Below are 19,536 nucleotides of genomic sequence, written 5' to 3'. Positions count from 1 at the left end.
AACACCTTGATGATAAGGGGGACAAAAGACACAACACTTCCAGGAGGCAGAACAGCGGTATATGCTTATCACTGTTTGCATGATCTGCTTGACCCTCCAGCTAAAGCTAGACCCTTCAGACAGTCTACCTTAAAGGTAGATGCTCTCTGTCCCACAACCTCTAGTTGCCCATTATGATTTACAGTGAGAAAGTGATTTGAAATAGTTGTGCTCTAAACCAGTCCTTCTTGCTTGCTGTTTGCACTGAGGGGGGATTTAGAAGCCCAGCAGTTTTGGACTTTTTGCAACCCTCCTATCGAAAGACAGTTTTGGGGCTGAAGGCTATAAAAGCTAAGATTAGAATAAGGCAGAAAAAGAAAATAACACATGAAGACCGGGAAAACGAAGCTGGGCACGACAGGGCACTCTGTGGTGTATCACTCCCAGGGTCACAGCGCAGCGGCTGTCTCTGTGTTGATACGACAGAGGCCCCTAACACCCATTTGTCCCCTTGACCTCTTTTCCCTTTGTGAACTGAAACCAAAGCCTGTCACAAATTAAACCAAGCAACTCTATAAAAAATCTTGTTCCTGGGTAGAAAAACCGTCTCTTGTACTGTGAGGGCTGCCTCTGCGTCCTTTCATTTCAGCCTGGAGCCACATGTAATCCTAGTGCATTCAGTTTCCATGGGAGGTGGACTTTTCATTTCAGTGGACTCATTTTAACATGCTTCTGTGTTAAAAAAGTAAACCTGAAAGCAATTAAGCAGAGCCTGTTACAAGTAAAATTAAGTAGGTAAAATCACTTCAGTTTTCACCAACGCAAATCACTGGTTCTGCTGGTTAAAATACCTCCAGCTGATTTGAAAGCAAGAGCCAACATTCAGCATTGCACAGATGCACAAAAAGGTGTGAAATCTGCAGGCATCTGATGAAATTAGTACAGACTTCCACAAAACACTGAAAATGGCCTTATGAGGAATGTCATAAGAAGCCTGGGAATGGAGTTTGGGGCAGGACCCAGGCTCAGACCAGGGCTTGCTGGGGAGCAGCTGCAGCTGAGCCTGAGGGCAGCTCACCCCTGCACTGCATCGTGCTTGGGGGTGTAGCCCCCCGGCCGCTGTGCTGCCATGCTGGGGGTCTGGCCAGCCCCACCTCTACCTCTTCCAGCCCATCTGAAGGTGGTGCAGGACATGTCAGAAAAATTGCAAAGCAAGATACTGCTCATTTCTTTTTCTCATTTAGTTGATATGTTGATGACCCATCTAAATAATTTCCAAGACAAAATAAATTTGAAAATGAAACAACACCACGGCTCTGCTCCCATTTCATTGATTTGCCTTCAGACTACTTCTGCCCCTATTGCTACAGAGCTGAGCTGGGGTTTCTCTTTGTCTGTTGTTAAGTCCCAAGCTGGCTCGATGGACTCTAACCTCAGTCATTAATATCAATTACCATAAGGACAGCTGCCTTGTTCTCCTTGTCAGAACTTCAGCACGGAGGGTAATAGATGGCTTCGGGCTGGCCTCCTGCCAAGAGGGCTCCATTGTTTTCATCTGTGATACACGAGGAAGAAAATAATGGGGTTAAATTAATTTGATTAGACCGAGCTCAGCCTAGCGTAGCATTCAGGCTCTAATTTTGCTCTTCTACAGTATGATTTTACATCCCTGAAATCAGCACAGGTTTAGCTATTGATTTAAGGCTTATTTAGAAAGTCAATCACTCCTTTTAAGCTTTGTAGCCTCCACCTAGACTCTCTCAGAGCTGGGCATGTTGACTTTCTATTATATATATTCTATTTTTATTAACAAATACGAAATAAGTTTTGAAAGAAAAAGATGGAGATCTATTATTTCCAGACAGTGACATTTTTGCAGCTTGGCAAAGCAGTGAGTATTTAATACAGAAATTCTTCCTCCTGACACACATCGCCTGGTTTTTTTCTTTCTCATGCACGGTGTAGCATCTTCTGCCAGTTCTGCACTTGTACCAGCCACAGAAGCCTCACACGCCGGCACAGCAGAAGCCTACAAAAGAATCAAATAAAGAATAGTGGAGAATGTCTTACACAGATCTTTGTCACATACAAGAGAGCCACAGTGTGCACCAAAGAGATTTTTGCTGAGAGAAAAGGAGAAAAAATGTGACAGCTTAATATATGTACTGTTAAAGTTAATGGGAAAAATCCAAATGGCTTTAGTCAGTCTTGTGTGGGGCTCCAGTCTTTTACTGCAGAGATTTTAGGTTCTAAGAGCTGTATCCTTGCTTGGTGTCAGTTGGCATAATTCCATCTGGAGCTCCACCAGTCTACCCTTTTGAATGTCTAGCCCATGTGAGGTGCTAGCTTTATTTCAACACTGAATGAACTGATTAAAGAAGAAAATCACTATATAAAATGCTCAAAGAGACCATGAAGTTGAATCTGGCTCTGTTGCAGATGTAGAAACTCCATAGCAGCATTGTATAAGGAGCTATTCATGTTTAAATGTGCTGGCAGAAAAAAAAACAGGCTGTGACATAGTAAATAACTATTCTGAGCATTTACAGAACCCCAATGAGGCCAACCTAGAGAATTTTGCATTTTCAGATGTGAAGATTGCTATTTTTCAATTCGATTTACATAATTACTACAACAAAATGTATATAATTTCACAAAGACAGACATGACTTTTTTGACACAACAAAATTGCTATTACATATTAATGCTAGAAATCTATCAGGGTGAAATTTTATGTAATGAGGAATTTTTATGCCATTAGATTTGAAGAAGGCTCTATGGATTATCTTACTGGAAAGATGAACACCAAAGATGCAGAGATACAACAGTGATGAGCTCTGAATCAATATGCTGCTAAATTAAGTAACAAATCTGGCCATTAGACCAAGAAAACCACTGGAAAGACCTGCTCCATGGAGAATGACTGCATAGGACCTCATTCAGATGGGCAACCATATCAGCCAGGCTGGCCTACTTGAAGATGAGTCTTCAGGTGTGGTTGATTTTTAAAAAAAAAAAAAAAAAAAAAAAAGCAAAGATGTGCAAGGGGAAATATTTAGCAATTCAGTAAATCAGCAATATTTACAGACATGCTTACCCTGTTATCTCAAAAAGGGCATTTTTCATGGCAGCAGAGGGAAGCATATATACAATCTTTTGTAGGTTTCAGCTTTCAGCTATGCACTTGTGTCAAGGACTAGTTTTTATTATGTGTGTAGAGTCATCCTGCCACAATGAGCTTCATCAAATCCTTATCAAAAGTTTTAGGGCAAGGAGAAATAAGTGAACATACTTTTCTACCTGTTAGGACTTGTAAGACTGTGTATTCACAGCAACACTGAACTAGTTCAACTTCTGAGTACATTTCACAGGCTGTACAAAGGGGGCAAAAAAAAAAAAGGAGAGCACTTTTCCCTACCACTGAGAAATATCCAGAAATCGAGAGGTCTGACATGAATCTAAAGTTTCCTGACATCTTCCTTCCTGCTATGCAGACTGTTGGTGCAATAACAAATACTTTGGTATGTTAAGCTAGGGTAGTAGGTTTTTTATATCTTCCAGTGGGTGCTGTGGATGGATTTGTAACCACCTCGACTAGCTGAAGGACATTTAAGAGCAGATGTTTAAGCATAAATTTTTCTGTAATGTAAGACCTCGCCCAGCTGTAAAACCTATTCATGCTGAAAAAAACATTGTGAGGTATCTGAGGATCTTCTGGAATTATGGTTACTATAAATTGAGAGTAGTAAAGATTGTTGGCTAAGCTTGAATAAGGGGAACGGCACTTGGCTTTCTTATACACAATGGAATTTGTAATAAGAGATGTTCTGCCATCTTCATTTTATCCCATAAATGTAGAGGCACATGTATAAAAACAACTGACAGTTTAAAAATAGTGGAGCTGAAGGACATAAGGCAGAGAGATTTGTGGCTGCTCCTATAGTTTCCTGTTCATGTAGCATGAAGGAAGATAAAATGTCAAAACAGAACCGAGAAAAGAAAAAGTCATGCTGTCCTTTCTGTCTCAGGAGCAGATTTACCCTCCCAAGAGCAGGGACCGGCTCTTGGGCTCTCTGTGTATTTTGTGGAGAAGCTTGAGGTAAAAAAACCCATGGAGCTGCAAACATGGCAAAGCCTCCTGGAAAGTAAACACCGCACAGATAAAAACAGGTTCATTGAGTATTTCCAGAGGAAGAAAAAGATCAGTTATCTGAAGGAAAGCAAGTTCTGACTCAATTTATTTCTGTTTCTGGAAACAAAATGAGGGTTTCTCACTAAGCAGCTCAGCAAGCTGCAAAACATCAGCAACTTCAAAGGAACAGGGGGCTGCTACTGGTTTGCTCCATTCAACAGGAGTGCTTGGTCTGCTCCAAGGAACAGCCCTGCTGCTTTCCTAACTCCATCCTAATCTCTCCTGGGCTGTTTGCAGCCACAGCAGCAGAAAAAGAGGGCTGCCAGGGACTTGCCTATGCCTTCTGAATTAGCCAGCCTGTTTGAGCAAGAGAGAGGCCTTATAGCCCCCACGGAGACACGCTGACCTCTGTCAGCTGCCTGTGGCACCAAGCTGCTCTTTGCCAGCTCTCTTCTCTTTGTCGTGTGTTGGAAGGTCCCTGCTGGGGACTCCCCTGTGACCTGGTGCAGCGCAGGGATTGAATTGCACATAATGTGCTGCTGGTTCCCCTGCAGGTGCCAGGGAGTGGAGTGGAAGCATGCAGGTGACAGTACCTAATCCCATGCACGTTTTTGTGTGGCAAGAGGTTACGGCAATGGATCCCTGGTGGCAGGTGTGGTAAAGGCCTGGGAAAGTTGGGAAATGCATCTCCAAGGAAGGCTGAGGGTGCTGGGGAGTTGCTTGTCTCACTGGCAGAGGCGAGGGGGAACAGAAGGGAAGGATATCTGGTGCTGCCCTCTACTGTCACCTTACAGCAGGCTGGGAGATCCTCCAAGTGGAGTTCCCACATGTCCTCCGGTCAAGCATCGCAGGAGCACATATTGCTCAGCCTGGCTATTATACATCCACCAACATGTTCGTTTAGAAGCTCAACCTGTTTGCCATGGTTTGCTCTAAAAATGATTTTGCTCGTCCATCTTAGCTTGGAGTTCCTCCTTATTGCAGAGTGGTGTCTTCAGCCTGACCTTGGCCGGTGCTGTGCAGCAGTGCTGCGTGCTTTGTGTCCCAGTAGCGTGAGTGAATCAGCAGTGGTGGAAAGTATGGGCCTTGCAGGGGGGGTGGGGTGTCACACCAGGAGGGGCTCGTGGGGGCCTGCTCAGAGAGCAGCTTTACAGCCTCACCCTCCATGCTCCACTGACCTGGTGCTGGAGAGCTGCAAGCAGGCTCTGGCACGTGCAAGCACCTTACCTGCCTGCTGATGGCACCGTGCTGGGAAAGCTTTTTAGGACAAACAACCTGCAGTCCTGCTTTGAGTTTTTGGAAGCTGTTCAACATTATTTCCACATTGCCAGGAAAACACATGGCCCAAACTTAGGAGCTTAATAATCACTTTAGCCCTCAACAGCAACTGATAGTGGCTTATCTTCTCAGGCTTGTCTACATTGCCTACTAAATGATAATCCTAATTACAGCCCTAATTATGTTTCTGCCCAGAATATTTGTAGATAACCTTAACTCTTGATCTGTTTAGTCTAGTTTTCCAGGTGGCAACAGATTTAAAAACAGGTTTTTAAACAAGATATGACTATTACATTTCTAATAATAGGAGAGTGTGATCTCAACATTGCCTGTTATTTATTGGCACGTGGTACAATCAGTTGACAGTGGTGGTTGTGAACACAAGCTTATAAATACAAGTTCACTTTTTAATTGCCTGATTTAACTCTTTGCATAGTGAATTGGATCTGAGGTTTGGGGGGTTTTTGTTTGTTTGTTTGTTTGTTTTTTAATTCCTCTGCTGAAATAACAGTATTTCAGACACTTTCAGTATTTCAGATATTTCAGATTAGAAGCAGGTATCTTGTGTGCCAGGCATTGTTTTGAAACTTGCCTCTCAAGAAACCACTGGGGTTCCTGGGCAACACATACCTTTTTTGTCCCAGCTCTTTTATCTCTTACAGGAATATATGAGGCAGAGATGTGCTCTTATGGGTTCAGCCTTCACTCTCCAGATGTTCCCTGGAGCACAGTATTTGTGACCAAGATTACAATGAGAGTCATAAAAAAGACTTGAGGTCTACAGAAAATGCCTTACAGGGAAAGCCTTGAAGAGCTTGAAGGTCTGCTTAGCAAAATCACAGCTTAAATGGTCAGTCAGTTGGCTTGAATGGTCAGTTAAAGGTCAGTCTCACTTCTGTTCCTAGTAAAATTATGGAGAAGATTGTTCTGGTGGTTACTGAAAAACACCTGAAAGACAACACAGTCATTGGCCCTAGCCAGCATGGGTTCATGAGGGGAAAGTCCTGCCTAACAGATTTTATTTCCTTCTATGACAAAGTTACCCACCTAGCTGACCAAGGGAAGCCAGTCAATGTAATCTTTTTGGATTTCAGTAAAGCTTTCAGTACTGTCTCTCACAGTGTCCTCCTGGACAAAATGTCCAGCATACGGCAGGATAAACGCCTAATGTAGTGGGTGAGCAATTGGCCAACGGCTCAGGCTCAAAGGGTCATGGTAAATGGGATTACATAGGGCTGGTGGCCAGTCACTAGTGGGGTTCCACAAGGAACCATCTTAGGGCCGGTACTCTTTAATCTCTTTGTAAATGACTTGGATGCAGGACTGGAAGGAATACTAATTAAGTTTGTTGATGACATGAAATTGGGAGGAGCTGTTGACACTCTCAAGGCCAGAGAGGCCCTGCAGAGAGCTCTGGACAGACTGGAGAGATGGGCAATCACCAATATTATGAAGTTTAACAAGAGCAAGTGCAGGATTTTACACCTGGACCATGGCAACCCTGGATGTACAGACACACTGGGGAACGAGAGGCTGCAGAGCAGCCCTGCAGAGAGGGACCTGGGGGTTCTGGTCAATGATATGTTGAACATGAGCCGATAGTGTGCCCTGGCAGCCAAGAGGGCCAACGATGTCCTGGGGTGCATCAAGCACTGCATTGCAGCCGGTCATGGGAGGCGATTGTCCCGCTCTACTCTGCGCTGGTACAGCCTCACCTTGAGTGCTGTGTGCAGTTCTGAGTGCCACAGTACATTAAGGATATAAAGCTACTACAAAGTGTCCAGAGGAGGGCCACGAAGTTGGTGAAGTGTTTAGAGGAGAAACCGTATGAGGAGTGGCCAAAGTCACTTGGTTTGTTCAGCCTGGAGAAGAGGGGACTGAGGGGAGACCTCATTGCAGTCTGCAGCTTCCTCACAAGGGGAGGAGGAGGGGCAGGCGCTGATCTCTTCTCTCTGGTGACCAACGACAGAACCTGAGGGAATGGCAGGAAGACATGCCAGGGGAAGTTTAGGTTGGATATTAGGAAAAGGTTCTTCACCCAGAGGGTGGTGGAGCACTGGAACAGGCTCTGCATGGAGGCAGTCAGACAGGCTAATGCACTTTCTTATTTGCTCATGCCTAGTTCCTCCCCACCTACTGACTTACTATGGGTTAGTTTGGGTTCAGGAAGCAGGATTTGTCAAGGCATTTGGAATTCTCCTGACAGATACTGAGGGGTCATCTAATCACCATTTGTCATCATCATCTGTAGGTAATTACTACTTCTTATTAGTCCTTAAAACCATGGAAAACTTTGCGGCTTTAGTAAAATTTTTCTATGTGCAGAAACTGATTAGCAGATCAAATAAAAGGTTTGTGCATCTGAGCAATGAGGTTGCCACAAGGTCCAGCTTTAAGCCTCAGCTTCAAAGTGTAATTTATAACCCAGTGTGAGATGCATAGACCCTACATAGTGCCTGGGAGAGGTGATCAAACCTGGAAAATGATCCAAAATAGCTGAACACTGAGTAGAGGGCTGATTAAAGTTGATAAACACTAGCCCAGGGATAGATGACAATGAAAGGCCAGTGTCAAGGATTCCCCTTTGAATTATTTTTCATTGACCAGAACAGGGGAATGATCTTGGACCCAGGGCTTTTTCCTCCAAAGTGAGTGCCACACCTGCTGCCCCTTCCTGTGTTTTCTCTCTTCATTTTGATATTCATTTCACATTTTGTATCACTCCCAGGGGAGCAGAGGGGAGTGCAGCTCCATGAGTGGACCCAGAGAAGTGGAAAGTGGGAAGTGGAACCACCTCAGGATAGGCAGGATGAGCTACGTCAGTGCAGGGTGGCACTGGATTCTGCTGTCTGGCTGCCTGCAGACATTCACTGACCAACAGTTTCCTCAGCGCCAGGCTGCATGTTCAAATCGCATGGGACTGAGGGGTACCAGGAATATACCATACCAACTGAGGGACAGGCAAGCTCCAACACTACTTGCAGGTCAATGATAAGAGTAGTGCCCAGCAGTCCCAGGCTCCCTTGTAGGAATGAAACCAAATTCTCCTTTGCTGGGCCCCTTCCACCTGTAGCTAAAGATCTGGATTTCACATCAGCCTCTGCATTGCCTCAACCCAGCTTTCAGGTAACCTCACCTCAGCAATAATAGCTGCCTTTAAACCCCTTAAGACCTCCTTCAGTCTGTGGCTGAAAGGGTCTTGTTGGCCTTTTTCCTTCCCAGAAAAGTAACAGTGAAAATCTGTAATGGGATGTAATGTAATGTAATAGGATAAGCAACACCAGCATGACAACACCTGAAGACCCAGAGGTCTCTGCCACTGGCAATCTTATTGCACTGAACCTGCTAACACAAAATAGCTGTTACCTGAGAGCACTCACTAGAGGTGGTCCTCAGGGAGCCTAGTCAAGACAATTCCTGTTTTCTGCCCCTTGCCTGAGCTTAGAGACAAAGTGCTCCAGATGTGGTCTTACAAGCGCCAGACAGTGAAAGAGTCACTTTCCTGGACCTATCTGGCTAGAGTCTTGCTAAGGCAGCCCAGGAGGTAGTTGACCTTCTTTGCAGCAAGGGCATGTAGCCCTTGTTTCCCACAAGATCCTTTTATGCAAAGCTCTTTCACAGACAAACATGTCTCAGACTGTCCTGCTTCCATCCCAGATGCAAGACTTCCTCTTGCTGAACTTTACAACGTTCCTTTTGGCTTGTTTCTCCAGCCTGTCCAGGCTCCTCTGAATTGTGGCCCACAAAATTGCTGAGGGCATGTTCCGCCCCATTATCCATATTGTTAACAAAGACATGAGAAAACAAGTACTTGTCCCAGTACTGATCCTTCAGGGACCCCAGTAGTAACTGTGTAAGAACTGACCGCAACATCTCAGAACTGAGCAGCTCCTGCAGAAGTGAAAGGTTTTAGAATCATAGAATCATTAAGATTGGAAAAGACCTCTAGGGTCATCAAGTGCAACCGTCAATCCAACACTACCATGCCTCCTAAACCATGCCCAAAAAATGCCTGAAAATGTTTTGTTATTGTGCCTGAAAATTTTTATTGCCTAGAACCAAGGCAGCTGTAACACCTCAAGGGATGCAGAAGATGCAGAGCTGAGCCAACCTCCCTCTCAGGTCTCACGCTACACTCCCAGGCCATATATGTATTTTTTAAAGAAGCTGGAAGGGGCAATTTCTTAGCTGGTATCAATCAGAATAGCTTGCTGGGATGATGCTGAAGAGGTGCAGATAACCCTGGATCTTCCGCTCTTCCCATCAGAGGGTTCATCCTAGTAAATTCCATTACCTTAAATTGATCTGGGCAGGATAAGCCCCAGTGAGCTTCATTGTTAAAAAATCTCTACTGTAATTGTTAGGGAAGGAAAAATAAGCATGCTGTTTTAAAGATGACTTCCACTGTAGAGCTGCATTCTCCATTAGGCTGCCTTTCATTTTGTTTCCAATGTTTGGTATCTCCATCAACATGTTAGGTGCAGGTCTGACAGACAGCTGCTATTCTTGGTCTTGTCAACACATTTCACTGTAGTAAAATGACAGTCACAGCTGTGACTCATTACAAGAAAACGGTCTAAATATAAAATAAAGACTGGGTCAAAAAAGCCACAAGAGTTAAAAAGAGGCTGAGATTAATAGCATGACTAAGAACAGGCCTAGGCTTTGTGAAGCAGATGAGAAAGGCTGCTATTGCTTTCCCCATCTTCCAAATAAGCATAGAGCAAGACTTTCCGAGAAAAGGTTTCCCTTCAAGGAGTGAGTCCGTCAGCCCTCGCCAAGTGCCTTAGAACACCTGCAGACTCGGTTCCTGGATGCGCCCATGCACAGCGCAGAAGCAGACTGAATTATGGCAGAAAGATAACAAAGTGACTATGTGCACCCACAATTTTGATCTCTTTTTATGGGAAGTTAGTCATGCTTTACGGTAGGGTGTATTCATTAATAGGTTAAGAAATGATTCTTGCATCTTTTAATAAATTACTAATTTTGTAGAGTCCAACAGTTTCTGAATCACTTATCAGAAGAACTTCCTACCAGGTTTAACACTTTCTCTCTGTTTCAGTAAAGGTGCTTTAAAAAGTCATGCTGTTCATTTCTTCAACATTGTTTATAAACTGTATTATAGTCATATCTAAAATAGAGGCCAAAAAAATTTATGACCTAGTGGCAACAAGTGGCTTAACGTGCAGGCCTCAGCATCATGGGTCCTTGACTTCTATATCCATCCCTGTTAATGACTCACTGAAAAGTGCTCTGTGAGGTCTCATTTCATCTCCTCTATCCCCCTGCCCCCACAATGGCAATCTGAGGTGTGTGCATAATACCCTGAAGAAATAAAGCTTAACATTTAGGGCTGTGGTCAAAATTTCTCTTCTTTGTGAGGGCACTGCAGTGCTATTTTATATGGTAGACCTTACGTTCTTCTCTATGGTAGTCTTACATTCTTCAACTATAACTCAAAACTAAATAGAAAAGCAGTTCTCCCATTCACCACGTGGCACAGAGATTTTGGATTCCATGAACAGATTGCTGTGGCTATAGCACTGGAGAAAGCTGAATGTAGGCTTGTAGAGGGGCTGCCCTTCAGGTCTGCCTCTTCTTCCTACATATTAGCGCTTTGGAATAGCTGTAGATCATCCACAGTGCCTTTTGCCAGCATCAGAGCTGAATATATGGCAGAGGAGGAGAAACAAAGATGAGGGGTTTCAGGGTAGAGCTGATGAGAAGACTCATAGGAAACAGAGCTTGGAAAATCCACCTAGGCCATCCAGCCTACTCCCCACCATTACCACCAACACCATGCCAGAGCAGCAGTTCCTGTCTTTCCCAGCAAACTTTGGCCTAACCCATTCCCCAAATGGAATTTCCAGTTGAAATGTGCGACAGTTCAGATGTGGAAACAGGTTGCCCCATGTGACCTCCTCATTAAAAAAGGGGAGCCAGGTAAAGGTGCAGAACGTGCAGAGAAGTGAGTAGATCTGGTGCTACTGAGTAGTGTGTCACACCCATGGGGCATGCCTGATCTCCTTCGCCAGGGAAGAGCTAAAGGTAGGGTGCATGAAAAGAGTAGTCAAACCTGTTGCTCAGCAGTGTGAAAGCTGAGGATCTGCTCATTTTTGTACCCAGCTACTCTGCTGTATTAACAGCATGTCCTCAAAGTGGCCAAGGTCATATCTTTCTCCCAGAGTTCACCTCTGGCCAAACATATGACAATGAAAGATGCAAAGCACCATACTTCACGGTGCTCTGAACTCCGAGGATTTAGAGACAGCCTTGAATCTGGGGCTGGCTATGAACATACAGCAGTACGTGACCCAGCATTTGTGGGAGCACAAGCCTCCTTGCCTGTGTAGCCTCTTCCAACACAAAGTTTCTCTTCTGCTGACCGGGAGCAAGAGGGTAGTGAGTGCTGCAGGATCAGAACCTGCCACTCAAGAGTGTGTTCTTCATTTTAAATAGTCTCACTGTGGGAAATCAGTACCAAACAGTAAAAAAAACAAAGTCTGATGCTTTGTAAGAGACATGAAGATCCTGCTTTATGTAACCATCTTCAGTAGTGTGGAAACTGCTCTGTCTTCCCTGTTCTCTTTGCAGCAAGAGAGTATAAAGTAGAAGAATAACTAAGACTTCTTCCATTGTTCTATAACAGAAAACATTTTTAAAGAAGCGTTGTCACCTCATTAGCTAGTATAACAACCTATATCCTAGTCCCTATATGAAGTTTCACCTCCAGCTCAACCTTCCTGCAGTCACTCAGGCGTAGTGCAAGTTAAGTGAGATTGCAAACATGTGGGAAGGAAGGTGGAGGGATTGTCCACATCCAGATCCTGTGGAAAGTGTGGACTCATATAGAACCTGCTTTGCAGATTAAGCTGCTCTCATCTGCCTTGCTTTAAGCAGAAGGGTTAGCCTAGATGATCTCTGGAGGTCCCTTCCAAATTGAACGGTGATGAGATTCTGTGATCTGGAAAAGTCTGCCAAACACTGGGAAACCAGGGAAAAATGGAAAATTTCTTCCATGCTGGTTTTGTGACTCTATCCCTTAGTTTTCTTTTGTTTTTATTAAAAATAAAACAAAGTGAAACATTTGGCTTCTGGTTGAGCAAAATGTTCTTTTCAACAAGCAAATGAAATATTCAGTTTTTCATTTTGGCAACAAAACCCCCAAAATATTGGTTTTGGCTTTAGCTGTGTTTTGCCACTGAACTGCAAAATCAATTATTTGCATAGCCCTAAGTGTAAGGTAAATCTCATCAATCTTCATAAAGAAACTTAACAACCAAATCTATTCAATGAAAGGATACATTTACTGGCAGAGATGTGATATATTAAGACTGTTTTCCAGCAGTTAAGAGTCCTCAAATTCTGCAAAGCCCATGAAAACCAGTACTAGAGGGCAAAGGAGCTCATGTGCTTTAATCTCGTAATAGAAACTACAAATATAACCTCTGGAACTAAATATCACCCTTTGAATGTTTTCTTCTCGAGCCTAGGTCTGGTCCTAAAAGAGAAGGAAATAGAAATGCTCAGTAGCAAATGGTATCCCCGTCACAATCTTTTAGTGTTTCTTGTGTGTATTTAGATGGTTTACGGTATAACTTAATGAAGCTGTTATCTCTTAGCCATAGGATAAATAGTTGTCCTGAAAAGCTCAGCTCTTTGCAAAAGCAAACAAGGTTTTTAGAATAGGTTGAGGAAAAATATGAATAATCTTACGAGCATTTTAATGAAAAAAATCCCTCTGTACTTTGACATTTTTTACTAATTCTGCATTTCCGTAAGTCATTTCAGAGCCTGATTTCTTATATTTTTTTTTTTTCATTTTATGTTCTTAAATGGCAAAATACAAAGCACAGGAAACTGAAGAGGGAATTAGAAGCCCCTGCTCAGTCACAGTTATGGTGCCAATGGGATCACAGAGATGCAGTTGGAGCTTGACTGACTGCTAGTGCCATCGACTGTCCTTAGGAAGGTCAGAGAGAGGAGGTGATGAGGGAGGCTTCAACTCTGGACAAGAGTGGCTTGAGAGTACGAAACTTTGCAATGAAATGGGTAACAAACCAGTCAATTGATTATTGGTCAGGATCATCCCAACCCTATTCCCTGGGAATGTTATGGGGCAAATTTTCCTGAAGCCATGTCCAGGCACATGAAGGAGATAAAGATTACTGGGAACAGCCAGCATAGACTTACCAAGGGCAAATGATGCCTGACCAGCACAATTGTGTTCTTTGATGAGATGGCTGGCTCAGAAAACAAGAGAAGACCGTTAGCAAGGCTTCAGCAAGGCTTCAGACAGTCCCCCATAATGCCGCTGTGGTGAAATTGGGGACATCTGGACTAGGTAGATGGACTACAAGGATGGCAAAAAAACCTGGCTGGGCTGCATCACTTAAAGAATAGAGGCCAATGGCTTGAACTGGTGACCAGTTACAAGTCACATTCCTTAGGATTTGATAAAGGGGCTGATACTGTTCAATATCTTTATTAATGGCATGTATGATGAGACAGAATAAACCCACAGCATGTATGCTAATGACACCAAACTGGGGGAAGAAATAGAAAGTAGGGCTACTATTCAGTGACATCTCAGCAAGCTGATGAAACAAGCTGACAGAAACCTCTTGAAGATCAACAAATGTGAGTGCAAAGGTGGAGTAACACTAAGCACCACTACAGGCTGTGGAAAAACTGCCTGGAAAGCAGCTCTGCAGGCTATAATCTGAGGGTCTAGGTGGACAACAAATTTGGGTGAAGAAGGTCAACAGGATCCTGAACTGCATCAGCAAATGTCAGCTGGTTCAGGGAAGTGATTTTTCTTTCCATTTGACATTTGTGAAACCACTCCTGTAGAACTGTGTCCAGTTTGGGTAGTTGTCCAAAGAGGTTGGGGAAATCTGCATCTTTGGGTATAATCAGATCTCGACTGGACAGGTCCCTCCAACCTCAGATCTAGCTTTAAACTTGGCTCTCCTTTGAGAACAGGGCTGGATGAGGTGACTGAAGTGGTCTTTATCATCCTATTTTTTTCTATTAATTTCTACTTAGTTTGACAGTCAGGTATTATTGTTTGAGGCCCCAGTTGCAGTATTGTTTAGAATGGCTGGTGGTTTTTGAGGGTGAAGTGCTCACAGGTGTAGAGGGTAAGTAATGGATGCAGCCTCTCTTCATTGCTACAATTTATTCTTGCCCAAAAGCACCAAATGTCTAGGCACCTCCTTGAGCTTCCTTACAAAGTGAGCAAAGTGCATAACTGCTTTACATCACAGGTGGTGAAAGACATCCTGGACCAGCTTGCGGATGATCATATCATCACTTCCCACTGCATGGGAAAGAGTTCTATTCACCAGGTTATCTGCTACTCTTGGTGTAGGCACTGAGAGTGAAATGAAGAGGTCTCTAGAAAACTGAGGCATCTCCAGCCCACATGATTTATTGGATCAATCCTTTAGTGCCTTCTGAATGACACATATCTGAAGTTCTCAGATGAGTAGCAAATGAAGCATATTTTAACACAGTACTGCAAAAATGTCAGTGACACTTGATAAGCTCATCTGTCAAGCAAAAAGAGAAATCAGCAATAGCTACTGAGAACAAAATGCTCTTTTACATCTGCAAAAAACCAAATGCTTCTGCTGTGTCTCATCAAAGCTAATTTTCCTTGGTTTTAGTGTGTTAAAAAAAATCTAAGACTTTAGCTCACAAAGAAATGATTAATTTTCTTTTTAATAAGCAGTTATGGCATTAGTCATCTCTTCTGATTCACAATGAAAGCTACGGGACACAGTGGGATGTATTTACCCGGAGAGGTGTTGAATTTCGTCTGACATGTAGACTTTTTAAAGTATTATTACTTGAAGTTTTATGTGTGAAGGAAGAAAGGCACAAAGGCTTCGAAACTGGAAATGGCTGAGTATAGAGAAACAAATGGTGAGTCGGAAAAAATATTCTTCAGAAAGTCCTGGCTCTTCTTACATCAAAGGTCTCTTGTGTTTCTTTCTGCACACTTGTACCCCCTTTAAAACTTCCAGGAATACCAGCTCTGGCCCTCTGTCTCTTGGCAGGAGCTTCCCAAAAGATACCTCTCAACCCATGGCTCACCAGGATATGGTCCTTGTTTTCCTGTGCTTTCCCTGCCAGCTGCTACATATTGCTCAATGTTCACCTTCCTGGCTGTGCAGGCATCCGGTTTTGGTAGCATGGATGAGAGATTGCCTTATTCAAATACCTCCCAGCCATGTACATAGCTCCTGAGGACCAGGCTTAAAGGCATATATGAAGGCATACAATTCCCTTTCTTTCAGGAGTGCCACAACAGCCAGGCTTGGTACCTCCATTAGGCTATTTCATAGAAACATAGAATCATTAAGGTTGGAAAAGACCTCTAGGATCATCAAGTCCAACAACCAACCCAACACTACCATGTCTCCTAAGCCATGCCCTGAAGTGCCACGTCTACACGTCTTTTAAATGCCACCAGGGATGGTGATTAAACCACTTCCCTGGGCAGCCTGTTCCAATGTTTGACAACCCAACCCTTTCGGTGAAGAAGTTTTTCCTAATATCCAACCTAAACTTCCCCTGGCGCAGCTTGAAGCCATTTCTTCTCATCCTATCTCTTGTTACTTGGGAGAAGAGACCAACACCCACCTCACTACAACCTCCCTTCAGGTAGTTGTAGAGAGCAATAAGGTCTCCCCTCAGCCTCCTCTTCTCCAGGCTAAACAACACCAGTTCCCTCAACCTCTCCTCATAAGACCTGTGCTCCAGACCCTTCACCAACTTCATTGCCCTTCTCTGGACACACTCCAGCACCTCAATGTCCTTCTTGTAGTGAGGGGCCCAAAACTGCACACAGTATTCAAGGTGTGGCCTCACCAGTGCCGAGTACAGGGGCACGATCACTTCCCTACTCCTGCTGGCCACACTATTCCTGATACAAGACAGGATGCCGTTGGCCTTCTTGGCCACCTGGGCACACTGCTGGTTCATGTTCAGCCGGCTGTTGACCAACACCCCCAGGTCCTTCTCTGCCAAGCAGCTCTCCAGCCACTCTTCCCCAAGCCTGTAGTGTTGCATGGGGTTGTTGTGACCCAAGTGCAGGACCCGGCACCTGGCCTTGTTAAACCTCATACAATTGACCTCAGCCCATCGATCCAGCCTGTCCAGGTCTCTCTGCAGAGCCTTCCTACCCTCAAGCAGATCGACACTCCCGCCCAGCTTGGTGTCATCTGCAAACTTACTGAGGGTGCTCTCAACCCCCTCATCCAGATCACTGATAAAGATATTAAACAAGACTGGCCCCAACACTGAGCCCTGGGGAACACAACTCGTGACTGGCCACCAACTGGATTTAGCTCCGTTCACCACAACTCTCTGAGCTCGGCCATCCAGCCAGTTTTTTACCCATTGAAGAGTACACCTGTCCAAGCCATGAGCTACCAGCCTCTTTAGGAGGATGCTGTGGGAGACAGTATCAAAGGCTTTGCTAATGTCCAGGTAGACAATATCCACAGCCTTTTCCCTCATCCATTAGGCGGACCATCCTGTCATAGAAAAAGATCAGGTTGGTCAGGCAGGACCTGCCTTTCGTGAAGCCATGCTGACTGGGCCTGATCACCTGGTTGTCCTGCACCTGCTTGGTGAGCGCACTCAAGATGAACCGTTCCATAACCTTCCCTGGTACCAAGGTGAAGCTGTCAGGTCTGTAGTTCCCCCAATCCTCCTTCCAGCCCTTCTTGTAGGTGGACATCACATCGCCAAGCCTCCAGATATCTGGGACCTCCAGATGGAGAGGGCTGGGGTGCTGGTCCTCTCATAGGAGGTCTGGGTCATGATGTGACAAGGATCTTTAGCAGACCTATGCTTATGTGCTCTCTGATTTTTTGCTGATGGGTTGGGGACAGTTTCTAAACCACAAATTTGTCCCAAACATCACCAGTTTTTACACATATGTTGTGCATAAGGTGGTGGGTACCATCAGCATCCCTCTGTCTTTAAATACAGCTCTGAAGTTAAACTGGCCTTTTCCATGTATGTGCACATTCTAGAAGGGTTTGAAGAGGAATTAAAAATTTATTCTAATTCTATATAGTAAGGAAAAGCAGCTAAATAAAAAGTACTCATAATACTTAATTGTCTGAAGGAAAAGAAACCTGATGGAAAACCAGCAAGTTCTGAAATTACAGACTGTGTTGCAATGAGTTTAGAAACAAAATACACAAACCTGAAAATGGAGACTGATTTTCCTGCTCCTCCTCAGCTTCCTCACAAGTCAAAGGAGTCAGAAGAGTTACATTAGCCACGGTGAGAAGGTGACTCAAACATAACCCTTTGCTCTCACCTTCCTGTCTCCTTCAAGCAGTCACTTCTCTCTTCAGAGCAGTAGGGTGATGTGATGTGTCTAAGCATGTTGCCATGCTTAGATCAATGTTTTAAGGTTGGGGGTTTTTTTTGATTGTTTGCTTTAAAAAGAGAGCGCTACCCACTGAATGTATATAATCTTAACCCCACAGGTCAGAGCTCAAATTAAGAGAGGCTGGACTGGATTACAGCTAATAAGTAAATCTTTGAATGAGACAAGTTAGTAAATAATCTTTAAAACATTATACATCTGTATAATACTTCAAACATTCAACGTTTAGACCTTTGGTTTTACTCTTGCACTGTGAATCCTACATAGACCCACCTTTTCCTTTTTTTCTTTAATCATTATTTCTTCTGCTCGCTTACTTGCGTTAGTTTTTTTTTTTTAAGATTGTTTTGCATTTTTATCAGCCTGCAGACATTTTAGCTTGTTAGTCGGTTAAAAAATCTGTACCTGAAATTTCAGAGTAGCTCAAAAGCTTGCAAAGTTTAATGCTTATAAAAGTGAAAGAGCAACAGCACTGGCCTGACTCATACCCTGTAGGAGTAGGTGCTAGCATAAACCTCCCCACATATATCTGCTGGTTCATCTCAGCCCTTTTAACAAGCTGCAGTCTGTATTAACTCATTACAGTGCAGTAATTGCAAGATTTGTAAGAGACTCTTTCCTTTCCTGGGTGAAGACAGCTTCTTCAGCAGCTACTGAACTGAATGTTAGTGTTAGCAGTTTATATTATTGTATGCTATTAGAGTGCTTGAGCCAAAATGTGTCAGGTTTTGTGTTAAAAAATACTGTATGTGTTAGTAAATTTATAACTCACCAACCCCTTGCCAGATTTAGGGTGGATGTTGTATTTGCATGTGGTATGTTCCCTGCCTGCCTAGCCTCTCTTGTGCCCTACAGATACAGCCTGACCTGTGGCAGAAGCTCTGTTTCAAATATCTGACCAAAAGGATCATTTCTGCCCAAACACAACACGGATGTGGGAAATATACCCATAGAAGAAGTGCTCTGTCATGCCTTTGCTTTGCATGGTGCTGCAGGAGTATTCAGGTAGATGGTACTTGGTTGCCACCTCTCCCCATGCAGAGTGTGCTGGGTGCCAGGGGTAGGCCAGGAGGTAAGTCATGTCATTTGGCTTGGACCTATATCGTAACTCTTGCTGGCACCGACTAACGAGGAATATTTATTCTGAATACCACTGTGCTGCTCTGGTCTGTGGCCAAGAGAGAAAAACAGGAGGAGGACCAGAAATCCTGTGCTTTGCTTTGAAAGTTCCTCTGTAGTTGCGTTTCCTCTCCAACAGGCCCCTAAAGGAGATGAGATGAGCATATGTTTATGTTTCCCCGTTGTTTTTTTAAAATGATCTTCATTTAAAGTGTTCATTCCGATTTTATTAGTGGATTTTTATTTGGCTACTCAATGTGTTCAAAGTCCTTTTCTCTCCACCCCCTTCCTGTTTTGTTTTTTCCTTTTTTCTTTAGTGGTGTGAACATAAGTTATTGTAATTATTCTACTAGGACTATTCAAAAGTTTTGTCTCTGCACTTGACTTCCTAGGTCCCTGTAGAACTGGTCTCATGTGTAGAAATCCACCGTTTTGGAGAAAACAGGTGTAACAAAAGGATGCTTGTTTAGGGCACTTTGGCCTTCAGGAAGAACAAGGGTCGAGATCACCAACAGGAGTGAGGTACCTGAGTGAGTTTAACAGTCTCGGCTAGCCAGGGTATGGTATGTGGAGCTGCAATGTGCCATATCACAGTATATAATGGGAGGCA

At 43.9% G+C, this 19,536-nt stretch overlaps 1 long non-coding RNA gene across 1 annotated transcript; it reads right to left on the bottom strand.

The window, feature by feature from the left end:
• Window positions 1–1,294: 1,294 nt before the first annotated feature.
• LOC142052075 (uncharacterized) lies at window positions 1,295–18,525 on the bottom strand. The gene is made up of 4 exons (XR_012658702.1): window positions 17,619–18,525; window positions 6,186–6,290; window positions 1,909–2,008; window positions 1,295–1,534 (listed from the first exon to the last, which is right to left on the bottom strand). It is a non-coding gene; the product is annotated as an uncharacterized LOC142052075 (long non-coding RNA).
• Between the last annotated feature and the right edge of the window lie 1,011 nt (window positions 18,526–19,536).

Source organism: Phalacrocorax aristotelis, chromosome 1, assembly GCF_949628215.1.
Source record: "Phalacrocorax aristotelis chromosome 1, bGulAri2.1, whole genome shotgun sequence".
Lineage (NCBI taxonomy): Eukaryota > Metazoa > Chordata > Aves > Suliformes > Phalacrocoracidae > Phalacrocorax > Phalacrocorax aristotelis.
This window is presented reverse-complemented; position numbering and strand designations above follow the sequence as displayed.